The following is a 17,726-nucleotide window of genomic DNA, read 5'->3' as shown; positions in this document are numbered from 1 at the left end:
TTTATCATGTTGGGAAAATAAATATGTTTTTAATTCTGAATATAGACAATATTGGACATTTTATGCCAGTTTTTGGATGACATCTGTCTTTTTTGGATTGGTTCTGAAGTGAAGTTTTTAGAATTTTTAAATTATTTAACCAACAGCACAGAATTTCTTAGGTTTACTTATGAAATAAGTTACTTGGAAATGAAATATTTGGATATCAGATTTCTAAGGTAGATGGAAAATTTAAATCTAACATACATAGAAAGGATACTTTTTTCCAATTCATACCTACATTACAGTAGTGTGTATCCATTTTGTCAAAGTGTGCAACTTTTCTGTGGTGTCAGTGTGCTTCTTGTTTATTTAATAAACATTTTTCGACTGGGATCCGAACTGCCTTACCTGTGCCTTTCTTTGGTGGTTTAAATCTGCACTATTTGCACTACATTTTTGCATTTTGTTCTCTTTCGTGGTAATGTGGCTTCATATAGTGCATTGGAATTCTTCTCTAAAATATTTTTAATGTTTTACCCTGTCTTGTAGATAAATGTAGGTAAAGGCCCTAAGGTGCTGGTGTGTGTGTGCGTGTGTGCGTGTGTGTGTGCTGAGCTATGGCATTTTTCCATTTGAAATTCTCTTGCGAATGTTTCATACAACCATGGCTCTAGGAAAATCTTATATTCTGTTGTGACTGGCTGATGTACTCTTTTTTTGTTAACTATAGTTAGTAATGGTTGAAATCTTTCTCCTGGTAATATTTTTCATTGAGATTGTGTATTAAATTACTAGGATATTGCCTCTGAGAAAACATATTTCCAGCTTTGTCTATTTCACTTTAAAAGAAGCATGAGTCTGGATAATCTGATAATGTGACATTTTATTAAGTTCTTTTTTGCCAAGTGGATGGTGTTTTGAAGTGTATGTATTGGAGTAAGGAGGTTTTATAAAGACAATAGACTTCAACATTTGTTTGGAATAATCTTTATACACAGTCACATGCAGGTAATCAGTTTTATCTTTGGATGAAGGATACAAAACTTCATATGTTTAGTTGTACTTTCCAGATATTTAAACAACTTAACAAACAGTTTGATAGATTCTGACCATAACTAAAAGACACCATCCAGGAAATGTAGATAAACCTAGATTAATTGCTTAATTTCATATGACCAAAGCCCTATATAACTTTGACCCAATGGTAATATTCTCCTTCAGTGTAGAAGAAATTATAATCTAATACGTGACGCATGAATTGTTCACAGTAATCTAGTGTCAGTATTTGATAGATAATTGACAGAATTAATATCTTCCTCAAATCATTCCATTTCTAGGTCACTTGGGATGACAGTAAATACATTTTGAATGTCCACTGTGGTTGATAAGACCTCAGGATCATATTCAACATTGCTCAATGTTTGAAGAAAATACCACGAGGCCTTTAAAACATAAGTAGAGTCTTTGAAAAAACTAACTTTTGATCAATAAATTTGGCTAATGGCTCTGTCATCAAGCTTGTAGCTTCTGCTATTAGCCTAAAAGGAAGATTTAGCCCATCTTTATGAATATCAGAATCATATCTTCTAGTAATCAGTTGTTAGCAACATATGCCATATTGATTTCATTTTTTGATCCTGCCTGATAGTATTCAGTATATACCAACAATCCATTTTGTTTACTTAATTGATGTTTTCCGTAATAACCACACCAAAGTCAGTGTGCTAAGACATACCCATGATTCATTAAACTACATGTATAATTTGCGCTGCACCTACATACTTTGTTAGTGTTAGCAAGACAAGCAGTGGCACTCATTGAATACGTAAGGTGCTGAGCAAATCAATACATTTATCAGCACCTGTTCATGGCCAGAGCAAGTGTTAGTGGGCATGAAGAGGTGCACAGAGGCTTAAGCACACAATATAAACAGGTTACACATTTGCATAAATTCATTAAGTGAGTATGTGCAGACAATTTAGTTTGAGGCAAGGCAACTTGAATGAAATAATTAAGAGGCAGGGGAATATAAATGGGGGAAAGGATACTTAAATATAATTAGAATAGTGCACAAACAACAGTCATTAAATATATATTCACATATACAAAGGTAATCCTGTTCATTTAAGGACAGATGCATAAGTAAAAACTAAATGCTGAGAAAGTATAGGATATGAGAGGGACACAAAGCTACAATGTAGCAAAGGTAGTAAATGTCATGTAAATGTTACAAACGTGCTGAGCTAACATACCAGTTAGCAAGGACAGAAGATACATTAAGGGGATATTTACATATACAGTGGTCACTGAACATCAAATGTATATCCAGAAATTAATCTGTTGTAACCAACAGCATGGTGTGTGTTCCCCACCTACCATATGGGATGTGTCCCCACCTACCATCACTGAAAGGTTATTGCAAAGTTAGACATATTACCTAAGCATTTATTTTATATTAATGTAAATTATAAACATTAGTATAAATAAATGTTCTGAAATCTAAATGTACATTTGCCACTATACATTTTCTGCAACATGCTTGGTAATATTTGTGTTACTGACATGATTATATTGAGAATGTCCAGCTACACTTGAGTGGTAGGTGTATGGAGGTACTATGCCATTGTAATGTATACTGTAGGACTGACCAAAGCTTGACTTGTGTTCTAACAGACATACAGGCTAAAGAACTGGTACATCCTTTTATGGGCATGCATGAAACAATACTGATAATAATTGTTATACCACACACCTGTGAAAATGTGAAAATATGGAGAAGAATCATGAACATTTGTACAATCGTTCCAATAAAAGTTATGATGACCCACCACAGGACCAGTAATCAAGGATCCTCAATCCTCACCACTGGCAACAGTTGGGGATGTACACTGGAATGATGACAGGTACACACACAGTATTTCCAGCTGCAGCTCTCTGCATCAAGTGCAATTTCCCTTAAGAGACCACAGAGACCACAGTCAGCCCGGGGCTGGTTTCTCCCTCTTTCTTCAGGTACCCAATAAGACTCCTCACTGGCACAGCTATAGAGTTGAGATCTCAGCTGAGTGACCAAGCCAAGACCTCCAGCACCCTCTCTGTCCAACCAGTGCTTCATGTCCCTGCCCAAGTAGTTCACACACACACACACCTGGGAAATGCTGGCACAGTTTTACTAGCTATGCCCCCTTTTGCCCAAACTATAAGATACTTATCACTGCCACCATCTTACTGTGTAATATTAATATTAATACAAATCGTAGCTTGACCAAGAGCAAGGCTATTAGGAGTGGCCCACACAGTCTCACCAAATAAATATGCAAGTACTCTCAAAACTTAAATATCTCTAGACAGATCAGCCACAATGAAACGTTTAATGTATTTAATAATAAATAATAAAAGAACAAGAAAATACTCAGCATATAATCACAGTGACATTAGTGTTCAAAATCACAGGAAATATTTAAAACAACATTTCAGGACAGTGTCAAATAAATAAAAAATATCTAAACTAAGCTTTGTTATCTTCCTGACTATATCTAAGAGAATTATACTGTTCCCTAATGTGTGGTGAATGCTTCCTGTTGTTGTCAGGTCCAACACAGAATACAGAGTGCACTGTCTCTTTCTGAGACTTCTCAAATATTACTGCTGGGATAGCTTGCAGAATTACATCATTTCTTGTTATCTGACTCTATCCCAGGTGAAACCCCCACTGCTGGAATCTGGCAGAATTGTTGGCTCTACCTGTGAAAATACATAGACCTCAGATCTTTAGCAGATGCTGGAAGTCATAAAACAATTGCATTCCTTCACATTTCAAAACTAGCAATTAGTTCACTCTAAAGGCAATATAGGAAGCTTTTCAGCAGAGACTGTGTCTGTAGCTGCAATGAAAACCGAAAGATACCCCCGGGTTTCATGAAGCTTGGCACAAGGACGGCATTAGCCTTGCGTCGACCGTGCGGCATAGAGATGGTGCAGCAGCACCACATGCATATTAATGAAGGCGTGCTGCTGCAATGGCCACGATGCATAGGAAACATGCATGAGTGCAGGGGGCGTGTCCAAGCACTGCACGGAGGCGTGAACATGTCAGCTGCATACACACAACCTAAAATGCTGACTAGTACAGCCTGCCTCTAATAGTAATCACTCCTGTCAGTGTCCGTGGATACTGAAATGTATGCAAAGCATACAAGACAGTTTTGCGAACACCAAAATAAAAAGTAAACACAAAGGCACATAGCAGAATATTGAGTCCCTGTCCTTCGAACAAATGACATTTAAAACCCTGTGCCCATATTCCATTGTAGTGTCAATAGTTATACCAAGTGGAAGTGAAATGCATCGTGTTAGCGTGCCACCAATTGCTAAGCCTAGCCCAATGGTTAAGGTCACCACCTGTCCCACATTGTTAGGGACAGTCCCCCTCTAGGCAGTTGTGTCCATACCAAAACCATTATAAATGTCAAATGTCCTGCAATTGTAGGACATAATTATGTCCCATATTTTATGTAATAGTCCCATAAAATACTTATTTCCGTATGTAAAATACCTAAATGTTACAAGAAACGGAATAAGCAAGTAAATGAAACAGAATAAGCAACTAAACTGCTAAAACAATAAGCTTACATTTAGGCATAAAACTAAAGTACTATCCTTTGTACTGATCGTGGGTATGTGTTGGCCTGTAAAATCTGATGTGTGTCCTGAAAATGTCCCATCTTGGTCATATGAAAAGGTGGCAACCCTACCAATGGTCAGAGCATTTGCCCAAAATCTGCCTATTTGCGGTCCAAGTCGTCCTTGTCAGGACGGCCCAAAGATGAACAAGTATTACCCGGGTCTACCTACCATGTCATGAAAGATAAGTATTTGTGTGTACTATGTGCATGAAGTACAGCATGTGGAAGGTGAAAAATGCCAGGGTAGTCCTCACAACCATACAGGTACCAGAGATATGTAGTGTATGCAATGTGTTCTGTTGACTGTGCCATGGGCCATCAACCAGAGAACGGATGGATGGTGTCTGTGGAATATGGGGGTGGGGGGTGACGGGTAATGTAATAATTCACCAAGGGGAGACTAGGTTGGATGCACAATAGGTGAACTGGAGGTGTACGAGGGAGCAATGGGTGAGTCATAAAGATAACTAAAGAACAAACATTCACATCTGCAATACAACCTGGCAGGCTATACTGTAGAACACAATCCCACAAACATATGAACATTAAAATGTGCAATACACATGTACAGAAACGTTATCGGCACATACCCACATAATGGTCTGGCCTGAACTGAGCCATCCAACCCCAACACACCTGGATACATAATTGAATATCCATCATCCCCTCCACAGCACACCACCCCCCCCTTCCTAAATGTCCACCAAAACCACCCATACTCGGGCTGCTAGCTTGGCGCAGCCATATCTGCACATAGTGACCCCTACTCATATCTAGTAGGCAGTCTCAGGATTGCAAACTATGTATCCCTTGCATGTATAACCCAATCTCATTTTTGTAAAGCCAAATGAATCGAGGTCGTTGGTCCCCACAATTTTTGGATATCCCTCATGGGATAAGTATCTGTTCTAAACATTAGACTTGGTGTCACGACATGATGTCCAGTCCTGCAGACATCTGGGCACAAGTTGTATGAGCAGTAGTTGTCCACAAGACTGCTCAGACTCCAGCCGGTCCTGCAGAACCTACGACCCAGGATTAAACACCTGACCGTGATGCACGTCTCCACACGTGCATTATCGGGAATATATACCTTACACATTTGCATAGTGGCAGTCAGATATAGGGTAATTAAGGTGCTTTAAAGCAGACGTAAGTAGGGTTACCACCTGTCCCACTTTGTGATGGACAGTCCCTTTTTGGGCAGTTGTGTCCTGACCAAAATAATACAATGGCAAATATCCTGTGATTGTAGGAAATAATTATGTCTCATATTTCATGTAACAGTTGCATAAAACAGTTATTTCTGCATGTAAAATACTTAAATGTTACAAGAAACAGAATAAGCAACTAAACTGCTACAAGAATAAGCTTTAATTTAGGCAAATAAGTAAAGTTCTAACCTTTGTACTGACTGTGGGTATGTGTCGGCCTGTAAAATCTGATATGTGTCCCGAAAATGCCCCACTTTGGCCATTTGAAAAGGTGGCAACCCTAGATTTAAGCGGTTATGCAAGCATGTATGCGCGACAGTAAGTGGCGGTGATTCAACGGTATGGGAAATGTAAATAAGCATGTAGGTGTATATGCACGTGTATGTACAGACCGATATATATATATATATATATATATATATATATATATATATATATATATATATATATATATATATATATATATATATGTAGATATGAAGAATGAACATGGTCACAATGTAGCAGTCATAATGAATGTGAAAGGAAACAGCAGCGGAACCCCCCCGTAATATTTAGTGCTGTTATAGATCAGGATGGCCAGAGGTGAGCACACCTCTGCATCCCCAACCACAGGTAGGACTCTAAAAGTGGAACTAACGATGTCCCTGTGCTAAGTCGGACTTTCAACTAGATACAGGGCAGTCCAGGTCCCCAGTTGGACAAGCCTAAACCTGGATGACCACATGAACACCCTGACAATCAAATACACGTATGTGCCAGGACTATAGGATTTGGAGATCTGAATATACTTTGAGTGAGTCAACATGCGGCAAGGGGCCAGAGCAGTAGTGAATGGCGCATGTGTAGTAGTGTGGTTTTCCCAACAGGAAAATGGATGCCTGCTGTGTTAGTGAAGTGTTGAGTCTTGTGTTTGGGTAATTATGAACCATGGGTACACATATAAATGAAGCAGAACACCAATAGTGTAGTGGTTAGAGCATCCGACTATCGACCAGACATTGCCAGTTCGACTGCAGCACACACCATTTATGACGCGTAATCCGTATACGAGCATATTTTGCTAATTTTATGTTATATAATACCAATTAAATGTGAACTGGGGTGACGTATCACAGTAAGAATGTAGACGGATTTTGTGTGACATGAATCGGCAGTTAAACAGAAAACCGCAGCTGAAAAGTGTTGTACTCACCCTTTGTCCGGCGGCCCTTGTTCCACCCAGCAACACAATATACCACATTGGCCAGGCCCGAAGCCAGGACCCTACACATCACAATCAATGTGATTTACCACTAAGCCACGGCAGTTATACCTAACGTCGATGTTATCACAAACATAGCAGACAGCACAGTCATTCAACAGTATGATCAATTAAATCATATAGATGTGTATGCATGCGTATGTACACACACACACACACACACACACACATATAGGGTAACCACCTGTCCCACTTTGCGAGGGACAATCCCTCTTTGGCCAGTTGTGTCCTGTACACTTAGTGTCAAATGGCAGATATCCTGAGATTTAATGTCAAAAATATGTCCTATATCTATGTAATAGTTGCATAAAGCAGTTATTCTGTATCTGAAACACCTAAATGTCATAAGAAACTGAATATGCAACTAAAATGCTACAAAAATAAGCTGTAAATTAGGCATAAAAGTGAGGTCCTGTCCTTTGTACTGGCTGTGGGTATGTGTCGGCCTGCAAAATCTTGACGTTTGTAACAAATAAGTCCCACTTTGGCCATTTGAAAGGGTGGCAACTATATATATATATATATATATATATATATATATATATATATATATATATATATATATATAAATATGTATATATCTATATATATATATTTATATATATATATATATATATATATATATATATATATATATATATATATATATACACACAGAATGAACATGGGAACAAGAAAGCAATCATAATGAATGCGAAGGAATATAGCTGGCCAGAGGTGGCCAAAATCCCTGCATCTCTAACCACAGGTAGGATGCTAACAGTGGGAGTAACCTTGTCCACGTGCAAAATCTGACTTTCAAATGGGTACAGGGCTGTTCCGGTTCCCAGTCGGACAAGCCTAAACTCGGATGACCACATGAACACCCTTACAGTCAAACACACGTATGTGCCAGGATTATAGGCTTTGGAGGTGTGAATATTCTCAGAGTGAGTCAACATGCGGCACGGGTCCAGAGCAGTAGGGAATAGGGAATGGCGCATGTGTAGTAGTGCAGTTTTCCCAACAGGAAAATGGATGCCTGCTGTGCAAGTGAAGTGTTGAGGCATGTGTTCGGGTAACTATGAACCATGGGTATACATATAAATGAAGCAGAACACCAATAGTGTAGTGGTTAGAGCATCCGCCTAACAAAAAGGCATTCACGGTTCAAGTTCGACTATAGCACATATCATTTTCCTTGTGGAATGAATGTCGCTCTGCTGTAAAGCCAACATTTAAACATGTAAAGGTGAACGTGTGTATCGCATGGGACTATTAACCAGATCCTTTCAATCAAAGTGGTACTGTCATAATGAATAAGGCACAAGTAAGCACAAATAAGCGTCAGTAAACATATCTAATGCACAGTAAGCATAGGTGAGTGTGCCTGCGCAGGTGTAAGCAGCTCTCAGCATAGGAAATGTATGTTTGTATGTACAGATGTAATATATATATATATATATATATATATATATATATATATATATATATACACACACACGTGTGTATAGATGTATATCTACATACATGAAATATATGAAGAATGAATATCGTAACAATAAAGCATACACAAGGGATGTGAAGGAAATCAAGAGCAATTATGGCATTATATAGTGCTCTCAGCGTATGTCATAAAAAGCTGCCTAGGAGTGAGCAGAGCACTGCTACTCACACCACAGGCAGGGTTTTACCAGTGGGAGTAACATTGTTGAATTGCTAAGTCTACTTTACACACAGACGGAATGTAGTCCCATGCTGGGACCACCAAAAATTGGAAAGCGCAAATGGCCGTATTCCATAACCCCAGGAAAGGCATGTATGTGCAAATATACATGGTAGGAGACCCTGTGAATACACAATGCAGGACAAAATGTGTGTAGGGCCCCAAACACTCTGGAAAGGGCAATGTGTAAAGGTGTGTCATGGCTGCGATAACAAATGGATAATGGATGTTACACATGTAAATTTAACATGGGTGGGTGGAGGAACTATGGGTATGCAATTATGGATCCAGGCGTGCCAGGGTTGGATGTCCCAGTTCTAATGGACTGCACCGTGGAGGTCAGCTAGTTCGTAATAGGTATATATGCATACACACATGCAGACAACAATATGTTCAAGTACATTCTCTGTAACACATGCATTCCATTTGTTGACATAAATAATAGGAATGTGCACATACAAACATCGACAGTAGATGGAATAATAGGCTGTGCAGAAGAGGGATGGGTCAAATCACACTGTATCACATTCCATTTACCATCGGTAATCCGTACATGAACATATTGCGACATCTGTCCACTGTATAATGTGCTAAATGCCAATTACAAGATAACTGGAGTGAAGTGTCGGCGTCATAATGAATAAGGTACTAGTATGCTGGTGAAGCATATATAAACACCATTATGCATGTGTAAGTGCATATGAGAAGGGAATGTGTTGACACACAGATGTATATATATATATATATATATATATATATATATATATATACACAGCAAGATATGAATATACATGTATGCATACATATGCAGATATATCTGTATATATTAATGTAAATAGATATACATATATATGTTACAGTAAATATACACATGTATATACCTAGGTTATGGTATAGCAGTTATGGTAACATATGTTCAGACCTGGCATATGTTGGTGGGAGGTCCAATAAACAAATGTGTACCTCCCACCCACCCCCCCAGCTAGGCCGGTGAGACATACAGACACGCAATAAAGGTAAATACACCAATGCTTCCCCAACCACCGGCAGGAAACTACCAGTGGGAGAGATCTACAAGGTCTACACTTTAAACATGGACAGTGACGTCCCTTGTGGGACACCAAAAATTTTGTTCTTCCAGTCAAGGCCAGTAAAGATTGCTGCGACCCGCATGTAGCTGTACACGGAACAGTAGGTTGTGCAAGCCTGAGAACACATGGGTTGACACAACGTATGACATGTGTCCCAACACGGGGAGAGTGGGCAGTGTGTAGGGGTGTGTTTATACCCCAGCTGCGCCCACAGTAAGGATGAGTGCTGTAGAGGAGTCGCAGGTAGGGGAACTATGGGTATGCGATTATGGGCCTAGGCATGCAGGTGTTGGCTGGCAGAGACATATTAGGACCGCCCCGTGGATGTAAGTAATATTCCGATGTGGGTATAGCAGATGCCCATACCTCCCAAACCTTAAGAGCACATCTACTGGATAGTTAGTAAACCATTGGGGAACACATAGGGACCATATCATTGAACTGTCCCCGATTACCAGGGACGTCCGTGATTATGAATCAGAATCTAACACAGTCCCAACTAAACCCTCCTAGAACTAGTTATATTAGGGGGAAAGGTGGCGGAATACACGCAAGGAATAATGACAACATGTAAGAGTCCTAAACAGCATGTACCTCAGACAATGTGTATGAATACATATGTGCTCTAGGTCCATCAATGTGTCAGGTTAATAGCACCAACCTTCTAAATATGTCCCTGAGGTTGTTATGCGGTGTCCCTGATTCAATGTTTATTCTTTCCCATTTGTATGAGAGGTCTGCTAGTGAGGGAAAGCGCATGTTCCGCCGACTACCTTAGAAAGATGATAGAATAATAGGGTTGAGGTTACCACCTGTCCACCTTTGTGAGGGACACTCCCCTTTGGGCAGTTGTGTCCTGCAAAATAAATGTAATTATGGCAAATGTCTTGTGATTTAGGGCAAAGATTTCCTATATTGTCTGTAGTAGTTGCATAAAACAATTATTTTGTATCTGAAACACCTAAATGTTATAAGAAACAGTATAAGCAACTATAATGCTACAAGAATTACCTTTTATTTAGGCAAAACAGTGAAGTACTCTTCTTTCTACTGGCTGTGGGTATGTGTTGCCCTGCAAAATCTGACGTCTCTACATACAGGTCCTTTAGGGTTGCCACCTTTCCAAATGGCCAAAGTTGAACATGTTCTGTAGAAATGTCAGACTTTCCAGGACAAAACATACCTACAGCCGTGCATAGTACAGAATTATACTTATTTGCACAAATAAAACATTATTCTAGTAACATTTGAATTGCTTATGCTACTTCACATAACATATAGAAGTTTCATATATAAAATAACTGTTTTATGCGACTATTAAAGAAACGTAGAATATAATATTGTCCTGTAATCAGGACATTTGCTATGTCTTGATTATTTTTGCAGGACACAACTGCCTAAAGAGGGACTGTCCCTCGCAAAGTGGGATAGGTGTTAACCCTAAAGTCCCACCTTGGCCAATTGAAAAGGTGGCAAACCTATAATAGGTATGTGGTAGCATGACTCGGCCGAAGGATGTGGCTCCCAAAACCCAACTACTTGACTGTATTGAAGAGTCTCGGTTCCCATGTATCAGCCAGATGGGAGCAGATTGTATGAGGAACACACAAATAATATGATTAATTCACTGGACAGTCTGCTGATTCTGTACAGTCGAATGTCATTCCGTCGCCTAATGGGCAGCCATTCCCGATACTGTTGTCATATAGTCCGATGTAATAGGCATCACAAGGTGGGAGCAGATTGTATGAGGAACACACAAATAATATGATTAATTCACTGGATAGGCCGCTGATTCCGTACAGTTGAATGCCATGCCGTCACCTAATGGGCAGCCATTCCCGATACTGTAGTCAGGAGCGGCCTTAGGTCAACTGGTGCCTTAGGCAAAAGGGCACCATGGCACCTCCCACCACACCACCCAGACCATCCTGGTCTACCTACACCAAATAAATACTGGAAAAGTGCCCCTACTAAAGCGGCCCCCTAGGTGGCCGACTAGTTGGCCTATGCCTAAGGCCGGCTATGACTGTAGTCATGTAGTCTGATGTAATAGGCATCACAAGGTGGGAGCAGATTGCATGAGGAACACACAAATAATATGACTGATTCACTGGACAGGCCGCTGATTCCGTACAGTCGAATGCCATGCCGTCACCTAATGGGCAGCCATTCCCGATACTGTAGTCATGTAGTCTGATGTAATAGGCATCACAAGGTAATATTGTGGTCCTCGGTCCTACCCATGGGTGTGAGTGACAGATGCAAGCACCAATGTTGGTGCATTTGCAAGTGCAGGAGCGAGCGGTTGTAAGCGTGTTTGGCTACCAGTATGTGAGTATTGCACTGGTAAAGCAATGTAAAGGCTAACCGAGTGTAAGAAGCTGTAACCAGAGGTCAGCAGTGCTTAACACCACCAAACCCACACACACCCGCTCCCAACTGCTTTAATGTGCCTTACTCCCTCCGTATCCAATGGGCTTGTTCTGCCCTGCAGTCAAATAAACATCCTTTGCAAGGGTCAGAACCAGGACCCTGCACAAACATGCTAATGTGAATTACCAATACGCCATGGCAGATATACAGACAACGGACAGTGCCACAAACATATCATACAGTGCAGTCATTCAACAGTATAGGAATGTATCCCATCATGTAGATGTATATGTGAGTGTTTATGTCCAGCATATAGGTACATACATATATAGAGATGTATCAGGGACATACCATGTGGCAACAAAGCATTACAAATGAATGAAACAGGAAACACCAGCGACGCCTGTATTATGTAGTGGTGTTGCTCTATGTGATCTCAAGACTCCCTCAGACAGACATGTGTCAGTCATACACGCAAATAGTTGTACATTGGCCGTATACATCACTCTGTGCATGTAATGTACATTAACAGAACAGTACCTGTCCAATCATTATGTGTGAACAGTACTCTTGCAAGGTGCTGTGTGCAACATCATCATCATCATCATGATTAAGGTAAATAGAGTAACCACAGAGGGACTGGTAGTGTTGTGTGTACAATGGGGTCATCCTCATCACATGTACCTGGACCATGTAGGAGTGATCGTGTGCCTGAGGGACAGGGGTGAGGATAACAGGAGTATGTTGTGATGCATGTTACAAGGGTTTCATGTGTCCAGTGGGCATGTGTGCGTAATGGACAGCTATGTATAGGGCAGATGTTGTCCTAGGAGCCGATTGGCCTTATGTTTCCGTAGGTGAGGGTCGGATGTAGGGAAAGGAGTGTAGGTATGGCCGTGGAGGATAGGTAGGATCACAGAAAAGACCGCATACAGGGTTGGTATATGACACATGTCGGGGGGATACACCTTGGATGGGGATGGATGTTCGGCATTCACAAGCCCATGGGAACCATGGGATGGAGGTCCCCAGCCATGAGCAACTGCCACTGCGCCTAAACAGCTGCAAAGGAGGCAGTGCTGGGGCTGTCCAGGAGGGGCAGCATCACCCTGTAAATGTGACACTCCACCCTTGAGCTGGCATATCTGGCTTCGGAACCCCTTAGTGAGCCACCAACGCAACATGTCCGGGACCGCACGACAACAGACATGTACCTGTCTGGTCCCGCTCCCAGGGGGGACATGCTCCATCCTCACTGCTGGTACCACCAGAAGGTGGTGCAGAGCCAACAGAGGTTGATGTCTAAGGCTGGGCCCCAGATGTGCTAGTGCCCGGCGCCATGGTCAGCTGAAGTGGGACAGGTGGTTCTGCTGGGACCTCCAAACCCATTCAGCCTATGATGTTGCAGTTTAAACCCACATATGGCTTAGTGATAGACAACAGCATACAGGATTATCTTTGACAGTATGCATAGATATCACCAGCAACCCAACACAACAGATGGTATACATTTGCAGAGGGAGCACAGGACATGCATATATAATGCATGCCATCTGTACAATGTGTAACAGATGTGTGACCGCAGCTATGAACAGTTGCCCATTATTGGCTTGTCACTGGGAACCCCAGACAGTGTCTGTCATACCACTGTCTCATGTGACACATGTCCAGTCAGGGATGCGATGGCAGTAACACATCCCTATCATCATGTACTGTCTGCAATCCTCAGACCATGCTTCTGCTGTGCACAGATATATGTTCAGTGGGTAACACAGGAAACAAATGGTTGCACACACTGACCAGTTCACAGATGGCCCTACAGATGGGGGTCCCTCATGAACAGAGTACTGTCATGTCTGCATTATAACATGCAGAATAGCCATTACCACACACATGTTAAACAGACAGTAGTCTCAATGCAGCATAGCTACACTTACATGCTGTAGTCATGTGTGGCACATCACCCTCCTGTCTTTAGGCTATTCCCACTGTGGAAAATGATTGAGGTACATACAGATATCATCTGTGATGCCGTGTCAGGACACCACATCCAGGTACCACTCACAGCGACTGTCATGGCCAAATAACAACATGTTTTCCTTAGATAGTGTACTGTGTTTATCATGCAGATGGCTATGGAATACCATCAAAGCTGTACCACATGTAATCAGCTGGAGGAGGACTGCAATAGGTGCAGAGGCCATCACTTGACCATGTCCATCACTTACAATACACATACTGCTGCTGTGCAGGTGTACTCCTTCACATCCACCCGAGAGTGTGTGGGTGGGACAGGCGAAGTACACCAGGGAAGAGCTTGGAGACTTAACCATAAGCATCATCTGCCACATGCCGAACAGTACAGGGGTCAAACCCCTGACTGACTACTCATTACTATTACATGTGCATGATGTTACTACATGTGCCACAAAGGTGACATGTTGCTGTGCTGTAAGAACATATATGTGTGTAGGTGAGTGACATCTACAACAGAGATACAGTAGACATACATTAGGTGTGGCACACATGGCTGTCCACGTGAATGGATGCCATTGTCACCACAACCACATTCTCTAATGGACACACATTGACACCTTTGCCAGGGCCACAAATACACAGCATAACTACTTAGTTTGCCACACTGCAGTAATGCACAGGACTACATGCACCACAGAGGATATCTGGAGGTTCTATGGGCTAGGGCATGTGAAAGTGCTTGACATTTGTTGGTATGCCAACCAGGGTTATACTGGGAGTGACTGTGGTTGGGAGCATCACAACCCACATGCAGACACAGGGTGCCAGTACTGGCATGCAGGTATGCATTGGTTCATGGGTGTGTAGTGGTTGGCTGTGCAAGATGGCTGTACAAGGCTGAGTGAGGGGTAATCCTTGGCATCACGTCACCTGACAATGGTGTGCAGTGCAGGGGAGTAGTGTCTGCAATGTCCCACACAGATGGGTACTGCATTATCTGGCCTGACATCCTGGTTACCAATGTGTATGGCCATAGTTTTGCAATGCATACCATGTCTGTGTTTGATAGTCCTTCACATGGACATTGCCTGGGATGTGCATGTCCCACAATATTGTACAGTGACATGTAAAAGTGTACCTGGTTTGGCAGACACATGTGTACACAGCCTGTTATCCCCGATATGCCAATACTGGCCTGGTGTGGCAAAACCTGCTTATAGTGAGCAGGTTGACCCTGCACCTGCATGGATAGAATTATACAGGTATTCCGTGGTGTCAGTGGCATGGGTCCATACAGGGCACATGTGTACAGCATTGTCTGGCCTCTGTGGATTACATTTGATGGCACCACATATGTTGCAGGCATTCAGTAAGGAACTTAGTGAAGGCACAATGTCTGCATATATGTGCCTATTGTACTGCTGTACAGGGTGCCATGTCATCTACAGGCCACTGCATTCACACCATGCCTACTATCTGTCATCAATGTGCATGGTACTAGCAACATAGCGGGATATCCTAGGCAAGTTTGTCTGTGCATGGCACATGGGTGCGGGACATATACTGGGGATTAGTAGGGCTGCATACTTTGTTCACCAGGCCTTTTGCCAGATGTATGGGTATGGCTTGGCAACACAGTCCCGTGGCTGACTGACAGCTGTACTCCTTGTGAGGTGGCCAATATGTCATAAGACGGGCACCATATAGGAAAACTACAAAATCCGCTCCCAAACATGTCCAATGGTAAGACAATCACGGCCACCTCTACACAGGCTCTGACAGACAAACACACACTTCCATGTACTGTATGCAAACCCCTACCATATCATACTGCAGCAATACGCGTTTAGGGCATGAGCTATGGTGAATACTGGGTTGCGGCACACATACAGGTGTATACCTAGGTGGGTGACAACAGCAGGAATGACAAAGGTGGTCATGTGATTTGTACAGAGAGTGCATACTCTACAAAGCACTGTACTTGTCTCATGCAAGCAGACACACACACACACACACACACACACACACACACACACACACACACACAGCAAGTCTGCAATTAGAACACCGATCTAACTACTTTATTACACTACAGCATTATGCAGTTACAGAACATGCTATCGAGATTACTGGGACACAGCACTCCCAAAGGTGTATTTGTAGGTGGGTGACATCATCAGCCTTGCCAAAGGTGGGTATATGAAATGTAAGGAGTGTGAGCAGTCTAAAAGCTTTACTCAGTCCTCAGGCAGATGGGGACAAACACGCACACACACACGACAGTGGTGGGAACGGAACACCTGCCTATTTACAGATCACTATTACATAGTTACGAGTCGCGCCACACATACTGCACATTTCAAGGCTGTCATTATGACCTTCTAGGAATGTGGACATCAACAGAGATGCTGACAGTTAAGCTGTACATACCTGTGAACCTGTGTGTTTAAAGTAGGAATCCATCCTGACCTGGAGTATGTCCATCTGTGGAATGAATGACTACTATCACTATACAGGGTTACAATGGCCATGCCCATACACAGAGGCACATAACCGACACAAGGTGTCACTGGGCATGCTCACACACTTAGTAGCACAGGGCTGTTCAGAATGCACTGTGTGTCCATCTACACAAGGTTATACTGGACAAGCTCATACACTTGGTAGCACAGGGCTGTCTGGGATGCACTCTAATTTTAAACATGGAAGGCCACAGTGGCCATGCTATTACAGGTAGACGTAAAGAACACATTGTAATGGTCTCTGGTGTTAGTAGTTGTTATTGTTAGCAGGAATGCTGCTCTACATATATTTGACACCGGTCTTTTACACAACGTCTGCTGCTGTCCATCACCTTAGATATGCCATCCTCTACCAAGCACAATATCACCACTTGCAGTGATGTCTTGCTAGGAGTGGAAACTGCTTGACCAATACAATGAGCCTTGCTAGAAGTGGCAACTGCTTGATCAACACAATGAGCTAATGTCCTGCTGTAAGTACAAGGTTGTCCAGTGTTTGTCATTCTGGGATGACATGACTGACAGTAGAAAGGCCTTTGACACATATCATATGCATCCATGATTCAAGGGAGTGGGGATAATACCCAAGTCGCATTCGCCCATACAGTGCCATTCCAAGGCAAATGTGCTAAACACAGGATAACACCCTGACACCTACAGGACAACTGCATTGTATGCTTATGCTAACCAGTGCTAGATGTGTAGCGTCCATAATCACAGCTGCTCACTGTAGATCCAACAATGGGGAGTACTGACATCTGTGCAGTGAGGAACACCTGGCTGATGGCTCTGTAGTGCACAATAGCACTACCACCATATACCTCAGAACCAGACATGTGGGCCATAATACAGGTACGGACTGCTCCAAGTGGTGGTGTCCCCACATACATAGAGGCCACTCACATGTACT

This window comes from Protopterus annectens, chromosome 7.part0 (genome assembly GCF_019279795.1).
Source record: "Protopterus annectens isolate FY-2018-M chromosome 7.part0, PAN1.0, whole genome shotgun sequence".
NCBI lineage: Eukaryota > Metazoa > Chordata > Ceratodontiformes > Protopteridae > Protopterus > Protopterus annectens.
The sequence above is the reverse complement of the archived record's forward strand: the minus strand, read 5'-3'. Positions refer to the sequence as shown.